At 45.7% G+C, this 27236-nt stretch overlaps 1 protein-coding gene across 4 annotated transcripts in view; it reads left to right on the top strand.

Moving 5' to 3' along the window:
- PIEZO1 (piezo type mechanosensitive ion channel component 1 (Er blood group)) overlaps positions 1 to 27236 on the top strand; it is an 859941-nt gene that overhangs the window by 185991 nt on the left and 646714 nt on the right. The window lies entirely within an intron of this gene.

Raw genomic sequence — 27236 nt, 5'->3', positions numbered from 1 at the left:
ATTTTTTTAAACATAAAACAGTTTTGGAAATGCTATGGCTGCTATCAGAGAGGCACACTGTGTGATCTTGAACATGTCGCTGCAGCACCTCGACTTTTTTCCCTGCAGACAGACTATATGAACACTTCCTTTAGATACAGAATCTGCCTCTCCCCTGTTGACCATTGATTAGACCAGTTAGGCAGCGCGCACCAACTAACTAATAGCCTCTCAGAGCTATGTGTAATGTAAGCCTCGCTTGAAGGATGAAAAGCGGAGCCAGCCCTGCAGGGATTCCTGCCTGAGATTTGAAGGATCTCCAGCGACACTTAACCCCCCAGCGCCAATATTTACACTCAAAAGGCCTGCTTTAGAAATCATCCAGGGGGAGCTAGTCCTGACTTTGACAACACTGGCAAGAGATTGTTTGAGACTTAAGTCCTGTGCATGAAAGGGTGTCTGACTACAGCCTTGTGGGCAGACATATAATTTATTGGCTACACAGCGTGTTCGCAGTGACTTGTTTTATTTTATTTACATGAAATCACAGCTGCTGTGCGTCTCTAGCAACTTAATGGATTTTTTAAAGCTGGTATTTACCTCTGTTTCTTTATTTTGTATATTGCCATGCAAACTCCTGCACGTATGTAATGTTTCCCAATATTCATTTTCCCATAGTTTATGTTCCCAGGAGACTCACCCTCACACACTCTGCACCCTCACACACTCTGCACCCTCACACACTATGCACCCTAACACACTCTGCACCCTCACACACTCTGCACCCTCACACTCTGCACCCTCACACACTCTGCACCCTCACACACTCTGCACTCTCACACACTCTGCACTCTCACACACTCTGCACTCTCACACACTCTGCACTCTCACACACTCTGCACCCTCACACACTCTGCACCCTCACACACTCTGCACCCTCACACACACACTGCACCCTCACACACACACACTGCACCCTCACACACTGCACCCTCACACACACACACTGCACCCTCACACACACACTGCACCCTTTTTATTTGTAATATCAATACATCTAAGTCACGTAAATACAACACATATTGCATTACAAATGCTATAGGTGTCACATTTGCGAAAGTTAAAACTTTTGGCATTGTAAATGACAAAGCTATTTTCGCTATTTTCAAAACCAACACATAAATAAAAAATGTGTCATTTACAATACCAATAGCTCAAACTTTCCTAATGCGAGACCTATTGCATTGCAAATGCTTGTATTTCTTTGTTTCTTTCCCACCTTCTACATTCATCTTCTCCCGCCTCCATCCTCCCCTTTCGCCCTTTCCCTTTATTTCCATCCCTCGTGCCCCTGTCCTCTACTTCTTCCTAGGATCCTTTTCCTTTTTTCTCCCCATCCTTGTCCAGTTCCCGCTGTCTTTTACGCTCTCCTTCCCATAACGCACCCCGTCTCCTCCCTCCTGTCTCGCAGTTGCTGCTGGCCCGAGAAGCAGAATATTTCTTCCATGAGCTCACCAGTTATGTAAATGCGGTAGTTTAGCAATCTCCGCTTCTGGGAGCGAGTTCAGACAAGCCAGCCAGGGTCAGGCAAGGGCTGGGCCCTGCTTGCCTGGTTCTCGGCCCTGCTGCTGTGGCACGCTGCCCCTGCCTGGGGCACGCACCTCTCAGGGCCCGGTAATTGAGAGACAGCACTGCTCTCCCTTTTACGAGAGAAACTGCTTCCGAAAGGAGTCTCGGTTATCCCTAGTGGCTTTGAAATATTGTTTCCGTACAATAATTGCCGAGGCGAATAAGTCTGCCTGTGGCAAGCGGGTGTGACGCCGCAAAAATAATAATACAAAAAAGCTGCTGCCTGAACGAGGTGACCATACGCTTGCAATACTATTTTAATAAAAAAATAATACACTGGGTAGAACAGTAGAGGTGCTTTATAGCCTGAGTATCTCTAGAAGAAGCACAGAGCTCTTATTTAGTTTAAATGCACATCACTGCAAAATATGGCTCTGTTTGTAGCAAGGAAAAAAGTATATTGGTTTTAAATCTCTATCACATGAATATATAATTTAAACACACAAGACATTTTTTTTTAAAGAAAAGATGAAAAATAGAAAGAAACAAGGTTGTCAAAGTAAAGTATTGCCAAATGCGCAGTTGTGATCATGGGGAAAACAATCTTCACTCACAGTGACTCAGTGGCTGAAGCGGGAGGACGCATATCCCCAAAGTGAATGGCAGCTGGACTGTCCAATGGATGTAGAGGGCTTTTCCAACTCGTCTGTCCGTCTGTCTGTCTTAGTTGAGTCCTGACTGAGACAGCTCCCTCAGTTTCTTTATATTATGTCCCACTGCAGAACAACAGCAGAAAAACTGTCGCTGACACCTAGTAGAAGCTTTACATGTATTTTTTTGAACGTAGTGTGTTTTAACTCGCAGAAACATTTTCTATTTTCCTATTCAACAAATTTTACCATACCATAAAAGTGTTCAGTGGAAATTATTCAAAATTGTGGTACCCTAATCAACGGTATTTAAATATCAATCTTAAGCACAATCTATGGAGTGTCTTCATCGTGAGACATCATTTCATCCTAATATTTCATTTTCAAACGATGAATCGTGATATAAGCAAATGAGCAATGAAAAATACTAATTTATAAAAATAAAATAAATTAACGATATGACCTATCACAATTTTCCAATAAATACATACATTAATTTCTTATATAATGTACATCACACCACAATTATTTTCAGTCCAATTCAAAGTGGATAAAATGCCTGTAAAATAATCGCTTTGCATTAATTTCTCTTCACATTACATCCTTTAAAATAAAATCCCTCCCAAGCGACAAAAATAAACAATCACAGTTTTTTTTATAACTTAATTCATAGCGGAGACAATTATACAAAAGGATAATTTAACGGTAAATTATGTGTATTTTTTGGTATGGATTGACAGTCCAGCTATCAGCAGACCTTGTGGTCAACAGAAAAAGAGATTTCACAAATGCTAAAGTGTTTGAAATGTATATTTTGGTTTGCGGGAAAGTTTATGCTCCATACACCAGGGCTGAGTTAGTTATGGTGGCAAGTGCTTTTCATTTATCTTTCTTTTATTGTGAAAACCATTTGTTAAAGTCAATAGACATTTATGAGTGGTTACATTTCGTTCCATGGAATTTCACGGATTATCGTAGTAGGCAATGGTTTTGGTGTTAGTTACCCCTGTGACAAACTGTGGGAAGAGAAGATATGCAATTTGATAATCTTGTGGTTAGTCCTCTGAGGAGAGACTATTTTGTTTTGCCAACTGCAAATTTGTATACATTTGTGGAAAAGCTTAAACTTTAGACCACACCATACAAATCATAGTTGACTATGGAGACACACCAATGATAAAAGCTAGAGGACTGTTCGGTTCACTGGGGAATGTTACGTCTGATTCCCTAGGTCTGTTTTTTTTTATTATTAAAAAGTATGGCAAAGGTTGTAGGTCTGTCTTATTTATAGTGAAACTCTTTTCTTAAAGCCAATAGGCCTTTAACAGTGGATTTTTATGACATTGTTACAAGCTGTTAGGTATTTTGTTACACGTAATCTCCTAGTGTCCGATAGTAGGCAGGGGTTTTGGTGTCGGTCACCCACTCTGGCAAACCATGAGCGAAATATTATTTTCACTGCAATGATACTTTTGCAAGCCATTTTCAAACGGGTTGAATTTTGATTTGCCAATCGTAACTTGGACATTGTCATTTTATAACTGTCTGCTTGGTGGTTGTCTTGTGGGAAAGCTCATTACAATGGCCCTTATTTTGCCATGGCAACAAAGCAGTAACCGCTCTAGGCTTGATTGGATCACTAAGAAAAGTTATGTCTGATGCCATGCGTCTAATCTGCTTATTTAAAAAAGTTATGAGAAAGGCTGTTGATCTGGCTTATTCATAGTGATTATTGTAGCAGGCAAGTGTGTTGATGTTGGCCACTCATTCTGACAAACCAGGAGGACAGAATATTTTTCCTGTGTGAAGTCCGAGTTTGCACTACGGCTCTGTGCGTAGCCAGGGTCTGCACTGCGGCTCTGTGCGTAGCCAGGGTCTGCACTGCGGCTCTGTGCGTAGCCAGGGTCTGCACTGCGGCTCTGTGCGGAGCCAGGGTCTGCACTGCGGCTCTGTGCGGAGCCAGAGTCTGCACTGCGACTCTGTGCGGAGCCAGAGTCTGCACTGCGACTCTGTGCGGAGCCAGAGTCTGCACTGCGGCTCTGTGCGGAGCCAGAGTCTGCACTGCGGCTCTGTGCGGAGCCAGAGTCTGCGCTGCGGCTCTGTGCGGCGCCAGAGTCTGCGCTGCGGCTCTGTGCGGCGCCAGAGTCTGCGCTGCGGCTCTGTGCGGCGCCAGAGTCTGCGCTGCGGCTCTGTGCGGAGCCAGAGTCTGCGCTGCGGCTCTGTGCGGAGCCAGGGTCTGCGCTGCGGCTCTGTGCGGAGCCAGGGTCTGCGCTGCGGCTCTGTGCGGAGCCAGGGTCTGCGCTGCGGCTCTGTGCGGAGCCAGGGTCTGCACTGCGGCTCTGTGCGGAGCCAGGGTCTGCACTGCGGCTCTGTGCGGAGCCAGGGTCTGCACTGCGGCTCTGTGCGGAGCCAGGGTCTGCACTGCGGCTCTGTGCGGAGCCAGGGTCTGCACTGCGGCTCTGTGCGGAGCCAGGGTCTGCACTGCGGCTCTGTGCGGAGCCAGGGTCTGCACTGGGGCTCTGTGCGGAGCCAGGGTCTGCACTGGGGCTCTGTGCGGAGCCAGGGTCTGCACTGGGGCTCTGTGCGGAGCCAGGGTCTGCACTGCGGCTCTGCACTGCGACTCTGTGCGGAGCCAGAGTCTGCACTGCGGCTCTGCACTGCGGCTCTGTGCGGAGCCAGAGTCTGCACTGCGGCTCTGCACTGCGGCTCTGTGCGGAGCCAGGGTCTGCACTGCGGCTCTGTGCGGAGCCAGGGTCTGCACTGCGGCTCTGTGCGGAGCCAGGGTCTGCACTGCGGCTCTGTGCGGAGCCAGGGTCTGCACTGCGGCTCTGACACGCAAAACCAAATTCTGCTCAGTTTCAGTGCTGAGACAAGGTAAAGTCTGTCCTGCTCTGTGCAATCTGTGAGCCTGTCCTACTACTGGGCGAAAATCTGTCTGTACTGTACAGTTTTTAAGCAGTCAGACTGTTCTGCGCTATGAGGAACCTACCTCTGCCCCCTCCCGCCCTCGGCCTCTTTGAGATGCTGATCTCTGACCACCAGCGGTGTGCATCAATCCCCTAGGTCCAGAGCAATGAGTCTGGTCTGATGCTGTAAGAAGCCAAAGCCCTTGTTACCGCAGTGAGAGCCACTGTGTGCTGGCCCACTTGTGTGAGCCATAGTCTGCCTTACTACTCTGGGAAAGGGCATGGTCTTCTCTAGAACTTGGACAAGCTTATGTCTGTCTTACTGCTATTCTGGGAGAAGCAACAGGCTACCCTACATCTCAACGAGGAGCCACATTCTTCCTCTGAACTGCAAGCATCAATTCTGTGTTATGCTCGGGGAGAAATCCTACTGTTCTGGAGAAAACCCTCAGTCTGCCCTACCGCTTTAGGATTGGCCTCAATCTATCTTCCTGCTCTTGGGAACGAGTGAAGTTGCCTACCAGTCTGGAAAAAGTCATAGTCTACATGCGGTTTGGCCTACTAGTCAGGAATAAGTTATTGTCTGTTGTTCTACTCTAGGAATATCGCCTCCTTTTTAGGTTTCGCCTGGCGTCCGCTGCGCAGCAGCGTTCGCGCAGGCGAAATCTAATGTTAGAACAGTATGGGGGACTAGAACCCGCCCCTTCTTCCATTGGCTAGCTCCATAAATGGAGGCTAGCCATTGGAAGACATGGTTGTCCATCACTGTTTCCCCCGTCACGACGCGAATCGTGGGCGTTTCTGACTCTATTTTTAAGTACCGCCCCCCACACCCTCCCTCTCGCCGAGGAGTTATCCCGCCATCAGCGATCCATTTGTTTATCCCCCGCCCTCCCTCCCGTTGTCCGTGACTTCTCCCTCCCGCCCGCCCGCCCACTGTCCGTGCCTCCTCCCTCCCGCCCACTCCTCTCGCCGAGGAGTTGTCCCGCCCTCCTCCCGCCGTCAGCGATCCATTTGTTCCCGCCCTCCCTCCCGTTGTCCGTGCCTTCTCCCTCCCGCCCGCCCACTGTCCGTGCCTCCTCCCTCCCGCCCACTGTCCGTGGCCTTTTTTTTTTTTCCCGTGGAGTAGGTTAGCTCAAATTGTCCCTGCGAGTGTGGTGTAGCCCTCCTCCTCCTCCCACCTTTCTTAAAGGTCATGGGTTGGGCTGGTATCGGTGCCCTACTAATCTCCATTTGCAAGTGCATTGAAGGGTCTCCTTCCTTTAAGCCTCGGGGAGGGAGGGTTGGGTGTTGCCCCACCTCTGTCCGGTCTCAACAGGTGGGACCCATTCCTAAGTGCTGGTAGGTGGGGCTGCTAATTGAAAGACAATGGGGGGGGGGGTTTATCCCATGATCAGCCAGGGGGAGGTGCCATAAGGGCAGGACCTCAGTGCATCTTCGACCTTCAGCTTAGGAGACTTGCTTTGGACAGTCGAGGCCTGCACGTTCTCAGCCCCCTTGCTACAGCCTCGGCCTCTTTGGGTACCCTTCTCTCGTCGGCCCCCTGCCCTGCGCCCACGGTGCCATGCCTCGCCAGACGAGTGCCCTTCTCCTACTGCACCCTGCCCTTCTTGGACGCCTCGTCGGGGAGAGTCGGTAAGTGTTGCTCTTGAACAGGTGTTTCAGTGTTCGACCTCCCCTGATACTGTGACTGGAGCGGTAGGCATGCAGAGTATGTGAGGGCTGGAGGGCCCACGCCGGGCTTCAACGATGCCTGGCATGAGACGGACCCAGCCCTCCGCACCGGGAGGGGTGTGCTCGGTCTCCAGCCCCTGGGGCCCTGGTGGGCAAACATCTGGCCGAGCCCCTCCCTCATCGATGGACCGCACCGAGGCCAGTCTGGAGAGTTTTACTAGTAACAGGAAAGGGGCCTTGTGACCGAACCACCATCCAGAGCGTTATTGTTCCGCACCCCGGATCTCTGCTATGTGTTCAGTTAAGAGGAGGACACCCTACCCTGGCCACTCGGTCATGTGCGTCTTTCTAGATGGAATACATACGTTCTACAAGTAGATCAATTTAAGATTTAACTTTTCAGGGCAATACTTCAGCCTGCAGAGACAGTGTGTTGCACAAGCCACGCCCAGAGGCCCTCTGGGCCGTCTAGGCACTGTGCGCGGCACCGCTCGTGCACCCGCTGCCCTCAGAACCCCCCGCCGGGCCCGCCTCTGCCGCCAGCCCTTGGTACGTGGTTCCCGTACGAAGGCCTCATTACCTGGGAGGGGCGTTCCCGCTTCACCTGCTCGCATTCCTGCCATTCCTTCCTTTATTATCCAGAATGTTTTCTTTTCCTCCTCGTGTTTTTTCTTCCGCCCTCTTGGTTCATGTGTCTCAGCCCGCAGGCGCCCTGGTTCATGGGGTCCTCACTCACGGAGGGGGCGCGGGGCAGGGGTGGCCACGCGCTGGCATACCTTGCTGCTTGGCCCTGGCATGGGTTACTCACCTCCAGGAATGCACGTGAATGCCGCCTGTGTGTGTGTGTGCGGGGCAGGTGTCTCAATTGGGACACTTCACGATTAGTGTTGTGGATGCTGACGTGTGTGCGGCCTTGTGTTGCATCAGGCAATGCATGCCCCCGGTTTCGGTGTGTTCCTTTGGGGAGGCCCGAATTGGGACTTTTGTGGTGATCTTGAGCAATTTCTCATGTGTAACCAGCTGACAACATCGTGTATTTTTCGACTGCATTCATACTATTCCGGTGCCCCTAAGCACACATGCTGCACACAAGCACTTGCGTATCAGACGGAAATAGCAGGTGAGTTCATACTAGTCAGTAAATATATTACTCCAAAAATGTCGGGTAGGAGAGCAAGGCACGCGAGTTCTTGTATGGACGATGTGACCTTTGAACCAACCGGAAGTGATTGCACTGTGAGCACCGACATGCAGTAAAGTTTCTTGTGTTGTACTGGAGAGGGTACATGGCAACTCATGACTGTTTTTATCTGACGTCAGCATCTGTTTACTGTGTGTGTTTTGATAACGGCGTGGAGGCAGCGAGGGCCTGAGAGCTTGTCTTGTTGAAGTCGCCATGCACCAGAAAGCGGCTCTGTACCCCTGGGACAGACTTGCTAACTTAGGACAGTGCCAGGCTAGTTCCATAAGGAATTTCCATAAGGCGCAGAATAGGTGTTGCGGCACCTACTGGCGTTTCTGCCAATTGGTATAAAATGTCAGAGGAGACTTAAAGAAAAAAAATGGCGGGCACTCCACGGCGGTAAAATACTGTTGCCTGGAGACACCGGGAAATACCCGCTCCGTTCACACCCCGCCACTTGTAAAGATGACCCGCTGCCACTGAAAGACGCTGCAGCTTGGACCAGTTGGGCACCTGTCATTGGTGGGAAGGCCTGCGTGGTCAGGAGAATGCTGTGGTCTGTAATAGACTGCATCTAACCAAGTATGACACTTCCCCACCACCACAGTGACAAAGGTGAACCTGCAGGCTATCAGTACTAGCACAGGGTGTACGAGGCAGTAGTTGGGCCACGCCCCTGCATTGTCCTTGCTGCCCCACTGGAATCGGACTGAGCAGCAGTCCTGTCTCGGTTCTAGTCGGTGGGTTGAAGGTTGCGGTCATAAACACAGGTCACTTAGGTACATATTGTTTGGTGGGGCGTGAGTCTAATGTGGGGCATCTGTCTTTGCGTCTGACCGACACTGGTTGGAATCCGGGCGGGGTGGGCTCAGTCTTTCATCCTTCAAAACTAATACAGTACTTTCGAGTTGGCTAAAAGTCACTCTTTATATTGGTTAAAGTGACCTGGTGTTCACAGTGCTAGGCGAGCTGCGATCCTGTCAGATAAATATAGTTTAACGAAATGATAGATAGATGTAGTGATTCGGTGTTACATATAAGTCATGTATGAAGATCCTCCCCTCCTACCCCATGCACATATAGTGCTTTGCTTTAGTTGCACTCCTGAACTCCCGCCTTACTCCAGAAATCTGGTTGTTAGCCTGGAGCACTGCAACAGTCAGTGGCCGCAAAATAAGTTCACGCTTCTTCCCCGCGGACACTGGGTGCCCTTGGCACAACCTGTGGCCTCGTCTCTCGCGGTGCCCGGGCTCCTTTCTACCCCAGGGTGCTTGGCAGCAGCCGGGCCTCGCCCGCTATCCCCTGTGCCAACCTCATCTCCGTGGGACGCCCAAACTACAGTCTGAAATCGGCCTAATCTCTGCCCCTCCATGAGACCGGTATTGTGCGCTGAGTTTCAGTGTCTCCCCTCACATTTTTTTCTCTTTAAATCTGTTTGTTTTCCATTTTTTCTTGGCTCAGAGCCAGGTGCTGGCTTCTGGAGTTTCAAAGAATGCAGAATTTTTGCCACCTGTTGAGTTGTCATTTTACTAGTTTTTTACACTTCACCTGACCATATAGTGGACACATTGTTAGATGAACACCATATCATTTTGACCCCCCCCCTGCTTCCGTGTTTCTTTTACGTTAAATGGGGCGACTTTAGCGATTCAAAGGCGAATACCACATGTGAAGGGATCGCGGGAATCTATTCTTCCACAAAAGTTTTTTTTGCGGGGGCTGGTCTGGGGGACTTTGATGCGAGGGCTCCTCTGATTAGTGTTTTTATATTAACAATAACGCGGTTATGTAAAAAAAATTAAAACTAAGGCATATTTGTAGGATATAACACAACCTTTCAAGAGGCACCATAACTCCCCGCACGGCCCTTGGGTGCCCCAGAGTGGGGGGCGGGCGTACAGGGGACGAAGAAATGTGTGACCGGAAGTTAGAAGCAGCGCCTCACCATGCACCTTGTGTGAGGGGGAAGGTTGTCCAGTGGGGCATTCCTCCTGCTTCAGCAGTCGGTGGCGCCTGTGATATCGCACATGCACAATTCTAGTCTGATACGAGTCTAACTTGGTTATTGGTGGTGACCAGTGCGGAAGCAGAATACTTTGTAAAGTGAGCTCTTGTACGTAGGTGACCTGATGGGTTTTTCACTGCTGCTCTGTGCAGTTACAGGACTCCATTTCATACCAGTATGTGGAACTGTATTTGTTAGTTTGACTGTAACCAACTTGTCAATAACATGACCTGATCTGTAAGGAACTAAATCAGGCAGCGGTTATGTGCCAGGCCCAGCTGCCTCGTGCCCAGCCTATGCTCAGATTGCAGAGAAAATGACCTACTCTGGTGTCCGCCCCTCACTGCTACCCTTACATCTGCTGACCTAGTACTTTTTTGTGTGTATGTGGGTATGCATACACAGATGACGATTTCTCAATCCGCTTCACTGAAAATGCAACCCACGGTGGCAAAAGGAGGCAGAGGTTAAAAAGGGACAGGCTTGAATAACTACATAAAGTCGCTGTGTGTGTGTGTGTGTGGCTCTGTGTGTGTGTGTGTGTGTGTGTGTGTGGCTCTATGTGTGTTTGTGTGGCTGTGTGTGTGTGTGTCTCTGGGTGTGTGTGGCTCTGGGTGTGTGTGTGTGTGTGTGTGTGTGTGTGTGTGTGTGTGGCTGGCTCTGGGTGTGTGTGTGGCTCTGGGTGCGTGTGTGTGGGTGCGTGTGTGTGTGGCTCTGGGTGTGTGTGTGGCTGGCTCTGGGTGTGTGGCTGGCTCTGGGTGTGTGTGTGGCTCTGGGTGTGTGTGTGTGGTAGTAATTGCTGTCTGCTGAACTCGTCCGCAGGGTACAATAGGTCTCACATTTGCGAGAGATTAAGCTAATGGCAATGTAAATGACAATGCCATTTATTTATCTGTTTTCAAAACCAACACATAAATACAAATGTTGTCATTTACAATGCCAATAGCTCTAACTTTTCCAAAGGCGAAACCATTGCATTGTAAATGCTTGATGGAGACTGGGACTTGTATTTCATCAGACTTTAAGTCACAGCGAGAAAGAGAGAGCAGAAAATGGAGAAAGTAAGAGAAAGATACTGTGAAAAAGGAACAGAAGGAGAAAGCAGGGATGACAAAATAATGTACGTGTAACACGAAAAGTCAGATCGTGCCAGGACATGGAAGAAAGAGACATGAGATGAAATCCAGACTAGATCGCTTTGTTCTTCGGCAACATCCAGTTAGCAATAGTAGGCTTCTAAGAAAACTTAAGCTCCTGCCTTTGTTTATTTTCACCAATTAGACAATCCTGCCACCAGATTGCTGAAGTTCTGAGAAAGAAGCTTCTTTAAAGCTAAATGTGATGAATGATTATGCGGAAAATGCAGCAGAAGACCTGCAAGGGAGCTCCATCTTTAAAACCAGAGAGGGGAAAAAAGGCAGAGAGAGCCCTTTGTAGCACACTGTCTTCTTGCCATTTATTTTCTAATCTGTAGAGGGAGTCAAAAGTGCCATGAACGTTCTACGGCCTTGAATATGCCACTTACTCAGATGGTACCATGACCATGCTGGGCTCCTGATCTTCCCATGCCACTGTTTCTCTTTGGAGCCCGCTGCCATCGTTGTCAACTTTCAAGATTACCGAATGCCAAGACTGCTTCGTCTTCACTCCACCACATGCCTCTTGCTTCTTCCACCCTGCACTTCCCATCTCTTGACCTCACTCTTGCACATTCTTATTAATTCCTACTTTCTGACTGATCTCCTACCTGTCTTCTCTTCCTTCTTTTTTCCATTGCTCTCTTTTTCTCTGTTGTTGTGTCTCCAAGGTTTGATGATGAAAAATGCTTTTGTCCCCAAAAATGAAAGTCTGTGCCACCACATGCCACCACCTGGATCTTCTGCTCTGAACCAAGGAGGTTTGAGTGTGGAACCATACATTGCATTTACTCTTGTTCACGTGACTGTATGTGAACAAGTGACCACAATGGTCCTTGAATGCAACACTATTCCAGCTAGCAGCGCCAATGCAAGTGCCGGCGCTAATCGTCAATTACTCAACTGGCGAGTCTAGCAAATGCTCTTTCTCCACCTCACCTGTGTGTCTTATGTTTGTGGCTGCAGAAAAAAACTGTCTCATTATGTCTTTTGTTGTCGTCACTTGTGGCTTGAAGAGCGAGTCACTGCTACTATACGAAATCAGTTGCCGACATAATTCCAAATTATGGGACCCGATGAAAAATATGGTGAGAATCTTGTAGAATATCACTTAAATTTACTAACCTAGATAAAGGTCATGGGCCAAACAGGGGTCTGTGGGCAGTGGGACCCCTTTATCATTAATTTAGACTGACTGTAAGTACCTCCTTTACATCTCTGCTAGAATACTAAATTTGGATGCTATGCTGGGCTTAAAGCTGCAGTTTTCCATTGGCTGTGTGATTAGTGGTGAGCCTGAGTAACTTCCTGGCTTTGTTCTAGTGAGCCCCAGATGGGCTCCAGCTCCCGCCCACAGACGTGACCTCAACATGTCTGCCACACCGCTGAAGGTAATACCGCATTGGGAGAGCTCCACTGTGGGTAATTGCTTTGTCTTTTGCTAAACTCTGAAAGTTCAACACAAGACTTTAATGGATATCTTGATCCTAGTGTCTGTATGTGGAAATGGAAAAATTAGAGGAGGTCCAGCTCAAGTTTAACCAACATTTAATGGATTACAAAGATTTTTAGACACAAACTCGTTATTTTTTTACATTTCAAAGTCCGAATTTGATTGGAGTAAATGCTTTGCTCAGAAATGAGGTCGCATAGTTGAGTTGACGTTTCTTCAGTCATATGTCTCTTGCATTTTCATTGTGTGTCCTGCCATGATTGTGTTGCCTCTTGTCTGGCTGTGTGAATCGTCTTGTGGCATCTTTCTATGATTTTTTGTTTTCTTTTCTTCCCTGCCGAGTGGGTTTCGAGTCAAACATCTTTCAGTCTATAGAGTTCCCCAACAGTTCTCCTTGGAGTTCAGTGTGTTTTTGTTGGGGTGGACATTGCTACATGGCTACAGTGCATGTGTGCAGTTTTGGGATAAGGTTACTAAACTCCTTGCCCACAGCAGCTCCTGAGCAATCAGTTAACACCTAAACTCAACTGTAGATTATTTACTCTGTCCCCTGGTGTGAATCCCATTTCATCCACTGCAAATATTTTTTAATGGTCAGGCCTTTGAGAATTTTGCCAGCAACTTTACTGCCATAGAGAACAAGCATTTGCAATGCAATAAGTCTACCATTTGCGAGAGTTTAAGCTATTGGCATTGTAAATATTTATCTGATAATTAACACATAAATAAAAGGCATTGACATTTACAATGCCAATAGCTCCAACTCTTGGAAATGCGAGACCTATTTTGTTTCAAAGAAGTGGCCGCCATTGTCCTGGACTGCTTGGAAAGGGAAAGCGCGCATGGCCTGCTGAATGTTGCAGGAAAGCATGTCATGCCTGCAGTAGGAGAAACTCATTAAAGAAAATAGTGCTTAAAGACTAAATAAGATATACAGTGTAACAGAAGTAAAAGGGCCAGTCCTCTTGGGAGATTACAAATGAAGACAAGGCAGTACTAAGGAGGGACTAACAAGCCTATTTACGAATCAGAAGCCAGCATTTACAAAGAACAATGACACAAGCAAATTAAAAATATGGGCGGAGAGTGGGCGGAGCTTCAAGTCCATACTCTACTACAGCATGCCTCGCAGAGCAGCGCATGCGCTGCCCAGGCTCGACCTAGAAAATGCTATTTCTTTGAGTTAGAACAGTTTATTGGTTTTTATCTGGTTTTAAGTCGAGCCTGTGAGGGCGTGCACTCTCGCTTGTGAGACTCTTGTATTCAATAATGAGTTTGGAACCTGCCCATAGTTTACCAATTGTTTGCATCATTGTTGCTCTTCTATCCTGAATTCTCATTGTGCAGCGCGTACCATGCCTCACTTCCTTTTCGTGCTCTGTTGTGCGGAACAAATACAGATTAGTGCCCCTGCGCTGGCCATATTATCTGCCGCTTATGCTGGAATTCAAGTACTATTTCTGAGCTTTGGCCGCGTTATAGCCTTTTTTTTTTTTTAACTTACCCCCCACCCATCCCTGTTTCTTATCCTCTCTGTCTCGGATTCTCTTCACCCCTCCCACCTCCACTGTGTCTATTTTTTAATTTAATTCATCACCACCCCCCTCCCTGTTTCTTCTCATCCTATCTCTAGTTACTCTCCACCTCCCACCCGCCCCATCTCTCCTGTCTTAAGCTAAAAAGCACTATGAAGATGAGCTTTTTAAAATCATCCCATTATCCCCGCCCCCGTTAGCCACCCCCACCCCATTGACAATGCCAATAGCTCGCCCATTGTGATGTTCTGCCGCAAGTCAATTCTACAATCTAATTTAAAGCCATCTGAATGGCAACCTTGGAGCGTAAATAATTTCTATAAGGATTGATGAGATGAGAGGTGAAATAGTGTTGAGCACTAGTTGCGAGTCTAACTTTTGAAAAACTCCATCTTGAGACGCTATGATCAGTTAGACGTATTGGGCGGTTGGCGTTTCAGACTGTTTTGCTGAAAGTCAGCCTAAAATGTGCCTGTAAACGATGTGGGCGACGTTGTGATGATTTTGTTGGGGGAGGAGATGAATTATAGTGTGTACCTTCAAGCCAAGCAAAACCACCATGTCTTCATCTGCTTCTGGAATACCTGCGGCTCTGCAGCTCACCGCGGTTTGTGGGACTTCGTCATATGTAATCCTGTCTGCTGGCAAAAATAGGTCTTAGCGAGGTCTAAATTTACCCGCCGCACCAGAAGTGTGTAAGATGCTGTAAACATCTGCATGTTGCTTTGAATTTTGGGAATAAATAGTATATTATTCAATTTCCGACGAACTTTGAACAACCTGGCATATATAGTTTTTTCAAATGGCAAAATAAAGCAGTGTTGCATGGAAGCTAAAAAGTATGCACTAAACACATTCTGTATTGTGTAGTAAAGTTTGAGGCACCCTACTGTGTCCTACCAGACAGAAGAGGCAATCACCTGACCCGCTCTTGAAGGTTTTTAGTTGCATTAGGATTTTTTATGGTGAGTTCTGGCAGCCCAAATTGTATTTGTCAGAAAAAATATTTTGAAGCGATCTTTGTACCTTAGTAAATTGTGCAATGACTAAAATTACAATAGACAATCTTTCCAGGTGTGCGCTCCACTCGTTGGCTTCCAGTGGTTTCTGATTCCACTGCGTGCTTCGAGTTAACCGGATTTGAGAGCCATATTCAGTTTATTTTTGTTTTAATACGGTGGGGTTAGGAAACAATTGTCTTGTAGCTTGACAATGATCTCAGAATGTATGTGAAACATGTCCATGCAGTAGAGGATGCTACCTGACGGGCGTGGTGGGGTGAGGAGGGATGCGGGGCATTAATTAATAAACAAAAAAATACTTTCCTTAGAATGGCAGCCGGCCAGCCGCTGTCTCCCCTGCCTCCTCTTTGTTCTTCCTCTGCAGCAGAAGCACCCGGCGCACAAGCTCCCCTGAGCCAATCACAATGCTGCAATGCAACATTGTGATTGGTCTGAGCGCCGTTGATTGGCGCTCAGACTTGAACAGGGAGCCTGTGCATGTTCCTGACCAGGCTGTGTAATGCAGCATGATAGGAACATGCATAGTGCACATGAATTGTTTGGTCGGCCCAAGAGGGCCGGTCAAACAGTTCATGCGCACCTTGGGCGTGCAAACCACTCCTCCCCTGGGCAGTCCCACACTGAACAGAGGCTGCATTCAGTAGGAAAAATAAAATGACAATAACGATACGTTATTGTCATTTTATTTTTCCTTTTTGCGCAGTGGGGCAATGCTCCTCCACCTTCGGGTAGGAGCCGCCACTGTATCCATGGGAATAAAAATGGAATAACTGATCAGTAAAATCAAAACTCCATTTGAAAAGATGAAAATATAATAAAGATCCAAAGTCTGGCATTTTTATGTGGGGGTAAATTTTCCTACAAAAACTGTTTCTCCTGGAGGGGTTTCCCCACAAAAGCTTCATTTCTGGGACCGTTCTCATGGGAAAAGTAGCCTGTCTTGATTTTCTAGTTTCTGGAGAATTTGAAACCGATTTTTAAGCCCTGCTAAACTCGTTAAGTTCCAGAGTTTGATTACATTTAAAAAAGGTTTTGGAAGTTGGTGAAGCTTAATTTTGGCAACTTCGCCCACTTCTGGTAGAAAAGTTGAGTGCCAAACAATTTGACTGGCGTAACCAAGCCTCTACTTTCTAAGTAGTAAACCATACAGGAAGGAACTGCACTAAAGTCATGTAATATTCCTGCCAGAGATGGTGATCTTTCTGTGGTGTGTAGAGTCTGATGCAAACAAAGAGGGTACAGTCCTCAAATAAACATCTGACCGCAGCTGGGGAGACAATGCCCGATTTTTTAAAAACCTTTGAAGGAGGTGTTTTTTCCCCTTATAATCTCTAATTCCAGAAACACGTCCAATATTGAATGCCTCTGGTCCAGTTTCTTTGCAAGAAGTTCTATTAACGCGAAACTTTGTCAAAACAACAGTCTTGGCTACTGACTCCAGCTGTGTCCTTCTTGCATCAGGCCTTGCAATGCTTAGCCAAGTAAACTCCATAAAACCACTGTGTTGATTTAGGGTTCCACACAATATGGAAAGGTTAGAAGTTTGGTTATTTAGGGTAGTTTTGAACAAACTGTAGTAATTTTGCTTTTAAATCAGGGTTAGGGGGTGGGGTCATGGAAATCGTATGAGGATAGCTTGAAAATGAGGGGTTGTTCAAATGTCCAAGCAGAACTGAACCCCTCTGCAGCTAATTGTAGGGTTTCATACATTTAACATAAACCGGAAACCCCTAGAAACAGAACATAAATGCACAATGTCATTTTAAGAGGCATCTCGTAGTCCGCTGAGGGAAAGAGTTTTAATAGTCTAATTTGCTTTTATCAATTTTTTTTAAAGCCACTAATTTATTTGGACCAAAGACCCAAGGGCTTATTCACAAACGCATGTGTAAGAATGGAAAGGAGTACTTTTTACATATTCTTACACCCCCTGAGACTTTATTATGAAACACCGATCTCTCTATTAGTCAAAGTGAAAAGAGGGCGCAGTCCTTTCTGTTTGTACTAACTCTATATGAATAGGACATGAAAAGTCCCATTTTATTTCCGTTTCCCATAATTTCAGGCCAATTCATGAGGTACTTAAGACTAAGAGTCCTTATATGAGGACTGCTGGAGTAGTAATTGGGTTACTTCCAAATGCCTTTGAGAACAAGCCCCAAAGACATCATTGTATCTTACTGGCTAGAGTGCACTTGCTGCATAAAGAAATAGAAGCGAACGCCAGAATAGCTCAAGAAAGAATTCTATGCCCCTGGGATGGTAAAAATGGTCTTCTATTTTCGTTGAGCAGCAGATAAGTCCATAAGACACTGCACTACTCTCAAAATATCTTTAAGGGCATAGCTATCCACTTTATTGTTATTCTCTCTTGCTCCCCTGGAACAAACCAATATCGGGTATAGTGCAGTTTGTAGTCACCAGGTGTTTTTCAGCATCAGAAGCTACATTGTCATCACTTGAGCATGAAAAGAACCATGCCACTGATTTCCAAAATGCGGCAAATGTAATATTTATTTTATTTTTATCCTATTTATTTGCTTGTCTATGAGGCTGCGTAAATGGCACTCACATGCTACATATAAACAGCATAACAAAACGTACAGAAAAAAGAAAACATTTAGATAAGCTAGACAGAGTACTAGGGCGGCTGAGTCCCAACCATGAGTTTGAACTTCTTCGTTTGTTTTGTTCTAGATGGATTTGTGTCGCCTATATTCTGAGATCATGGACAAGCCAAGCAGAGACTTTTCACAAATGTTAGACAAAGAAGGCCTGATAACTCTGTTTGATTCAATACACATGTTTACATTTCTATACAACATTGTAGATGAATCTCTTCTGTACTTGCGTCATCTCGCAGACCATATCAGGTTTTTACTCCATCACTGTCAGTGCAAGGCCTTCTATCACCATCTGCAAGAAACCTTGTAATGGAGAACTGCCCTCCTCTGGGCCACACCAAAGGAACATCTCTCTCTCATGATAGTGGACACAGGCTACACCCTCTGAATCTTCATCGATCAGGTCATCAGTGTTGAATAGACACTGTTTTCGATGGTTAACCAGTGCAATATGTGAAATAATATGGAACCCTCTGGGTATCTGCAGCTTCATCCATAATGCTGCCTATTGTAAACTTTGAAGCCAAATTACTAGTTTCTTTGTGCTACCAAAATATGATATTACATTAATTCTTTCAAGATTCAGTTGCTGCTTTAGTTTTCTCAGGTTCATTCAGTGAAGATTGGACAATACAATGTAATTTTATTTAAAATATCCTTATAATAAAATACACTTTAATGTCCCTTTCTTGAGGAAGCCATAGAAAGAGTTTTAGGGTTTTATCATTTCATAGTGTTGAAAAGGCAGTCCACTTTGCGGAAACTGAAGTGAAAGTCTTTTTAGGGTCGAGGCTGTGAGAGTATGCACTAGCGCATGCGTTTCGCTTGCGAGACACTGTTGTTAACAAAAAGGGCATGGAACCCCCCCCCCGTTGCTTACCATTTGTTGACTTGCATGACTTTCTTCTATACCACCTTGTAATTCATCAAGGCAGACCAAACATCATTTCCGTTCCTCTCTATGGAGCACTGATTGATTCCGGTGGCGCCAGAGAGTCCGAGAGTCAGTCAGCAGCAGTACGGGGAGTACGGTCAGCGGCCGGCGGTTAGCGGTTAGCGGACGGCGGCCGCGGACGGCGGTCAGTGCGGCCTGGAACCAGCATCGAGGGTGAAGGGTGAAGGGTGTACACCATACCCCATACCCCGTAGCCGCCTTTGCGGAAAAAAAAACAACAGCCTCAAAGGCAGCTCCCAGCGCGACGGCCCCGGACGGCCCCAGAGCGAGTAGCGAGGAGCGAGAAGCACGCTGTAAAATCCCGGGATACAGCCGAGTCAAACAAAGCTGAGAGCAAGCTGAGAGCCGCGAGAGGACTTCAGAGCCGAGAGACCTGCACGAGTCCCCCGCCCCGTTGCTGCTAAGATACGGTGAGAGCTGCGGGGGTGGGGGGGACTCGCAGAGAGGCACTGTTGTCTGTCCTTTAGCAGAGTGCTGCTGCAGCTGAGCTGAGCTGAGTGGGTGGGAGAAGAAGAAGAGGATTGTACCCACCACCTACACCAGCCTACCAGCCAGACATTAGTCATCATACATCGCCCCATGTTCAGCTAACCCTCAGGGGGGTCCCCACTCACTTGCACGAGGGGCCAGGGAAATAGACTGAAGCAAGGGCTGACGCGGCTGGCCACTGAATATCGTCATAAGGAAGTGGAGGAGTGGAGCCCAGCCAAGCCTAACCACGCATGTTGCATTGTCCCCCGCAGCAGAGGTCAACATTACAACATACAACATACAATGAACAATAAATAATACACTAACTCTAACTAATTCAACTAAACAATAAATCCAAAAGTTACTTAGCTGCTTACGCTAGTGGGACAGAGCCCCATCCGAGCTCCATCGTATACCCAATAAAGCATTCCTTCAGTAGCCGTTACAGTACAAACAAGAGCAGTCACACAGACCCACTAATCGCCACGTTACCGCGACACCGACCTCCTCTCCCTCCCCGACGGCAGTTGTCCTTCCTGGGGCAGACAGGCTTGGGAGGGCGAGAGGGGAGCAAAGTCGTTGAGGAATAGACACTTGGAGCCACAGTGTTTAAGGGTTGATAGCGAAGGGGCACCTCAAGGGGATACAGCGCTGAGGAGCAGCTAGTATCAAGCCGTAGCTGTCACAGCCTAAACATGAGGTCCGGCAAAATTAGAAAAGCCCCTGGAGAGAAATCAACAACATTGAAGGGTGCAGCGAAACGGAGAAAACTTGAAAGAACAACTGCAAATAAGGCTAACAAAACCTTAAAAAACCCTTTAATTTCACCAATTGCAACGCTTTTTGAAAAATCAATAGCGAACAAGAATTCTTTACAGGACTTACGTTTCCATTTCTTGAAAGACCCGGGCTCAGCACTGTTTTCCACGACAGCTGATGTTGAGGGATTATTATCCCCACTGGACCCCTCTAAGGAATTTGAAGCTAACAATCAAACGGCAGACATGAATTTACTTGCTCAAGCCAGCGAAGACAACCCTGCCATAAAAGTTCAAGTTCATCAATTAAACGGAGTTCAAAGTAAAAATTCGCCTAACAGAAAAACAAGTTTAATCACAACAGCATTAATACACTCTTCCCGCCCGGATGACTTAGACTTAGATACCTGTAAACAGAAAAATCCTCAAGGCAATCAAATAAGAGAGTTTCCCAGCCTCAGTACTGTTATAACGGATATAACACCACAAAATCATATTTATCCATTCCCCCCTAGCCATGACGAGCTATCACAACTATGGTCTGATACCAACAAATTGCACGAAAAATCTAAAGAGAGTGATCAACTGCCTGAAACAGGCCCAGACCAACGGTTGAATCAGGTAGTGCACATTGTAGAGCCTGTAGCGCTCAAGGAGGGCGCGGTATTACACTTACCAGCTCTGAGTAACAACATACTCTCGCACGGATTAATGGCCCCTGCCCTAGCAGAAAACACAAGGCGGCAAGATAAACCTTCAACAAATGAATCCGTCATTACATCATGCAAAGACGAAGATTCGCCAATCCTTGTAGCTCCCCTTCTGCATGCTCTACAAACAGCTACGGCAACGCTCATAATGCAATCCGACAAGCTGGACATTCAAATTGACCTAATGAATATAATTGCCTCCTACATAGCTGGGATAAATACTAAATTAGATAATCTCAACACCCTAATTAAAAGAGCGCAAGCTGACACCACCGATCTGACACCATCTTGCCCCTGCGGCCCAATCCTTGACAAAATAAGCACCTTACCAATGGTTCTAGAACAGATCATTAATCTAAACAAACAAGCTATTAACCGTGAAAGAGCCACAGATTGCCCGAATATCGCAATATCCGTTGAACATCAAACAGGCAGTAACAAGTTCTGCTCGGAAAATAAGATCGAAGATCTGACACCTAAGAACGTGAACAACATAAGTAGCGATGACACTCTGGACGACTTAATGATGGAACATACCACTGCGTTGCCAATAAAACAAACACTAACAAAAAGACAAAAGAAAAAAGAACGAAAAGCGAGAAACAAAAAAACTGAAAATGACATCCATCAATGTCCCAGTATGTATCCGATATTCTCAAATCAACACACACAAAAAACTTTGGAGCCTGGCTTAAGGGGAACAAGTCAAGACCCAATAGCAGGAGCCAGTATGCATCCCACTAATAATACGTCATCAACAAAGGACCCCAAGGCTTCAGGTTTACCAAGTAGTCCGACTAACAGCCCCCAATTGCCAACACCCAAACAAAACGCTGCTGTAAAACTGACCAGCCTGTTGGCAAAAGGGATAGAACACAAAACACCCACAACAAGGGATAACAACAATATTATCGATCAAGAGGCCACTGACCAGTCTAAGAAGATTTTAATCGGATTAAAATCCCAAGACCTGGTGCCAGTCCAGGTATCAAAAAATGCAGAATGGCACAGTTATTCGATCAACATATCACCAAAATCAACTCTCGAAAATGCCCAATCGGGGGCACATCACAAGGAAAACAAAGAAGCACATGAATGCGCTAGCAGCCAATTGCAAAAGCCATCACAGAGCGAAGCGGTAAATCCGAGCCTGAAAGATAACAATTTAAAAACATCTCCCCAAAGAGGAATACAAGTTACTCCTCAAAACTCCAGGGCAATCCCTCAAAACCCACCATCAGCCACACGGCGCCATCTGGTCCAGACAAAATTGAGCTTCTGCGTAGTCAATAACGAAAACACGCAACTAAATCATGAGGCGGCAGAAAAGCCAACGTTAGATAGCTCTAAGTTAGAAGACGTCAATTTCCAAAATATTTTCACCCCGGAGTACCAGACTGAAGGCCGACACGACATTCTAAACAGGAGTAATATCTTAAAACTGATGGCGGAAATTAAGGACCTGAGTGCCATTAAATCGTCCGACTTAGTTCAGGTTCAATTCCTAAGTAGCACTAATGAAACTGAGAATGAACAAACGATGACAACCTGGAAAACTGCCGCATTAGTGCAATCAATACTTGGGAAATCGGCCGCATTTCAAAAGTGGGGTATTCAACTATCGCAGCCAATCTCCCCAAGATATCCGCTTCCTCTAAAGAAAAACATCCGGCCGCAACTCACAAGGAGTTTGGCGGACCTTGCCCCAAAAAAAACAGTATATTCTATTTTATACAATGCCAAAGGCAGATGTGAGGCGGCCATTACATGCAAAGTACCCGATACAGAGAGAGCGGGGGACCTGCCAACGCCACCCGATGCCTGGAAATGGCTTCCCAGCATGTTAAATAACCACCGGATGAATTGACCGAACGATCTAGAAAGAAATAAAGCAGTCAATAAGAATATACATATAATTTCATGGAACATAGCTGGTGCAAAAAGATTGCTGGAGGATGGTCTTGCACTGGATGATTGGGACAATGCCGACATAATTGCCCTTCAGGAGACATGGCTGCAGGAAGACATCGCACTGGCCGGATTCACTCACTACACTGTACCCGCAAAAAAATGTAAAACCTATGGCCGTGCTATAGGAGGTCTCTCGGTCTATGTGTCTACCGCTCTAAAAATTAATACAGAACAACTTAAATCTCCAGATCCAGCAATCCAGCTAATCAAACTATCAGGACAAAACCCACACGAACATAAAACGATAATTTTGATTAATTATTATATTCAACCTAATCTTCAAGCAAAAAAGATAAAAAACGCTCTGTTATGCAAGGAAATATTACATCTACGAAGTACAGAACCAACATGGAACATTATATTAACTGGAGATTTCAACTCCAACTTGATATACACACCAGAGGAAGACGAGATATTAACCACAGAGAATACGCACTGGAACGTCCCTGAGCAGTCACATGGAGTGACAAGGAGTCGAAAGGACATCTTAGCCATACACCTAGTAACGGAGCTAGAGTACCTAGGTATGAGAGTACTGAACGGCAGGACAGAGGAAGACACACCACCGAAAAAAACTTACTATGGTCCTTACAATCATTCAATATTGGACTTTACCATTGTAAGCCTACCATTGATTCCACTATTACTCACCTTCTACATCGAATATACACCAATGAGTGATCACGCCATGCAACACCTTAAACTTAATTTTCTTGCAGAAACACTGCAACCTGTGCACTCCCTAGAGGGCCAACCAGGTACAACTAACCTAAAACGAATATACTGGAATAGCTCCAATAAAGAGAAGTGGATCTCAATAATAGAGGCCACACTGCAAGAATTGGGCAGGACAACAATGGATAAGACACAAGCCTGGTCCCTTTTTTTAGAGAAACTGAAGACAAAAATGAAACCATTCAAAATAACGGTTAATAGAAAGCACCCAACAAAGAAACTGCCGTTGGAGTTACAAGATCTAAGAAGGGTTTTACGCAGAAGTCAAAAAATCCTGCAACTAAAATCAAATGACCGGCGATACTTGGATACTTTCCTTGTTCAAAGAAAGCTATATAAAAAAAGGATCTGGGAATATAAAAAGAAGACGAATGATGAATTCTGGATCAACCTGTTGGCGAGCTCTAAGCTCCAGGACTCAAGCAAATTTTGGAAAATAATAAACCAACTAATAAGACCACAAAACGTACTAACATCGTTCATCCAAGAAAATGAATGGGCAACTTTTTTGTTGGCAAAGTTTAAAGACAATCCAAAGAAGGCTCTTGGGCAGCAATTCCCTCCTGAGGTTCCCCAAAAAAACAGCAACGATGAACAGCACTGTAGCCACTTAACAACATTAGTCCCAAGGAATACTGCATACCTTCAAACCACAGACGGCTGTTACTCGGCTGAAGAGATAATCACCATCATTAGAAAGGGTAAAAGCAACGGAGCGCCGGGCCCGAACGGTATCCCGCATATGGCATTCAAACACGCACCAGAATTTTGGGGCCCTCCTCTCGAAAAACTTTTCGCAGATGTTCGAACCTGTAATCACATCCCCGAAAGCTGGAAAGGCTCAATTATTACGCCTATATATAAAGGAGGAGACAGAGCTAACCCTCTAAATTACCGTCTAATAACACTCCAGGACATAGAAGCTAAATATTTTGCTTCTCTCCTCCTAAAAGACCTGGTAAATTGGGCAGAAGACAAAGCACTCATTCCAATTAACCAAACTGGATTCAGACCCGGTATCGGAACAACGTCGAACATATTGTCAATAACCATGATAGCAGAGAAATGCCGGCGCGTTAAACAGGACTTGAACCTGTGCTTCATTGATCTGCAAGCGGCATTTGACAGTGTGGATCGCAAGATACTATGGGCAAAGCTGAAAGCATGGTCTATACCGGAGAGCATACTTAGGGGACTACTCCTATTCTACTCAGACACCTGGACACAAATCAAGATAGGGGACGGCTCACATCTATCAAGAAAAGTATACACATCAATTGGACTAAAACAGGGATGCGTTTTAGCACCATATCTATTTAATCTATTCATTTCTGATCTTTCGGGTAAATTAAACGATTGCAATGCTCACGCACCGAAACTTGGCAACCTCTTTCTTACTCATATGGCTTACGCTGATGACATTGTGCTTCTGAGTTTAACTAAAGTGGGCCTATCTAGACTATTAGCAGTAATGACAGAATTTCTGGCGATAAACAATCTTGCTTTACATCTGTCTAAGACAAAAACAATGCTAATAACCAACCGTCGTTCGGCGCATCTTAAGATCATGCTGGAAGGTAAACAGCTGGAACGAGTATCAAATTATAAATATCTAGGATACTATATCGATGACAAACTCACCTCAAATGCCCAAAAAAACTACTTGAGGCAAAGAGCTGGAGCCTTAACGTTTGCGCTAAGTACACTGGCAAAAAAACTGGAAGGCCCCTCATTTAAACCCCTATTGGCAGTGATGGCCACCAAAGTACTTCCTACTTTATCGTATGCTAGTATTGCAATGCAGGGCAAGGACGCAATCATGTTAAATAACCTCATTACAAAAATCTATAAGAAGGTTTTACAACTCCCGAGCTCATCTTCACCAGCGCAGATGCGACTAGAATTTGGTCTAACGAACGAGTTACTGGGAAGACTCTATACATGCATCAGAGTATGGTACCGAATTAAAATGAACTCCACAAACAATACTATAAACAGATTCTTATGGCAGGAACTAGAAAGCCAACAAAACTCAGTAGCCAAAAAATATTTGACTGGCGCTCTGGAGCAAACATGTACTGCCAACCTATGGGGAAAAAAACTTGCCATTCACTTCCTTTGAACAGACATTAAATAAGGCGGCCAAATTTCACTCGCTGATTACAGACAAAGCAATTTTTTCAAGCCGTTCCCACTCCTGGTCTGTGATTAACAGTTATAAAAAACTCGCCCCTGCTGCGTATCTTGACACAACATATTCGGTTTTTATAAAAAAAAGGCTGATGGCCCTGAGACTCGGAAAATCGCCAACCTTGGCAGACGAACCGTCCTGGATACGTTCAGTCTCATACGCTTGTCGGTTATGTGGCTCTTCAAAAGAGAACTTAATCCATATTATATGCCACTGTAAGTTTCTGAACCAGGAGCGCACGTACTTTTTAAAGAACTTTTTCAGGAATAAAAGACTACGTACCTGCAGGTCTGCTATTATTGGTGCTCTGGACCCAACAGCCCCTATAATCAACTGCAAGCTGATAAAGTTCCTGATAGCCTTTGAAAAGCGCTTGAAAGCAATATGAACTTTTAAAATAATAAGGTTTTTTATATCATTAATTGTCTTACTAACATGTAGCTTGATAAAAAGCTATATTATTTTTAAATCTTGTGTTTAAAATTGTATTTTGATGAATTTTACTGTTCTCTCTTATTGCAAAAGACAATTTTCACTAGCCCGTTTGTTATGGTTTTAACTAACTAAACAATAAAGTTTTACTTACTTACTTACTTACACTGATTGATTCAAACTAATCAGTGCCTGTTTGACCTGATCGGGGTAGTTTTTTATTCTTTTTAACTTTGAATGCCCTGCAAACAGGAGGCAGGCGACTGGGAAAAACATGCCCAGCAGGACAAACAAAATGGCAAGCATTTATTTTCTATAGTTAGACTTCTTATATTTTACCAAATCTTCTATTCTCAAGTTGCACTCTTGTTTTCTTTTGTTTTTGCTGGTGGTTCCTGTCCTCAAAAGATGAGGATTGTCATATTGCAAAGTGACATTTTTTCTTTTGTATGTGTAATTTCTGAAATTATTGCTTAACACAATTGTACAGTACACTCCACTCCAGTCTTCCCCTCTCAAATCCACGCCAATTTACTCCACCCCAAACGAATCCACCCCACTCAATCCAATCCACCCCAAACCAATTCAGTCCACGCCAATCCAAACCACTCACCCCCATCCAAAACTCTCCAATACACCCCAATCCTCCCAACATACCCCACTCCAATCTTCTCCACTCCAAACTGTCCCACTTCAATCGAAAACAATCTGCCACACGCCGATCAAAACAATTTTCCCCACTTCACTTCAAAACAATCTGCCCCTCTCCAATCCAAAACAATCTGCCACACTCCAAAACAATCCGCCCCACTCAAATCTAAAAAACCCGCCCCACTTCAAACCTGTTCACCCCACTCAATCCAGCTCACCCGCCCCACCCCAATCCACCTCAATCCAATACACCCCACCGTAATCCAGTTCAATCCAATCCACCTCAATCCAATACACCCCACTCAATCCAGCCCACCCCAGTGCAATCCAATCTACTCTACCCCCCTCCACACCAGTCCAATTCACCCAACTTCTTTCCTCCCCACTCCTTTCCTCCTCACTTCAGTCCATTCCACTCCAGTCCATCCCACCCAATTATTGGAGCTATATCTCGCAGAACCTGATGTAAAACTCAAGGGTGTTTGCATTCGGAAATGGTCAAATCACTCCAGACGTTGTCCCCAGAACTACCCACAGTGCTCTTAAAAGTTGCACCATACTCTGGATCGATCCTTCCACTCTGGACACAATACTCCAGGTGAGGCCTCTGAAACTGAAAAAATATC

This window comes from Lissotriton helveticus, chromosome 12 (assembly GCF_964261635.1).
Source record: "Lissotriton helveticus chromosome 12, aLisHel1.1, whole genome shotgun sequence".
Lineage (NCBI taxonomy): Eukaryota > Metazoa > Chordata > Amphibia > Caudata > Salamandridae > Lissotriton > Lissotriton helveticus.
This window is presented reverse-complemented; position numbering and strand designations above follow the sequence as displayed.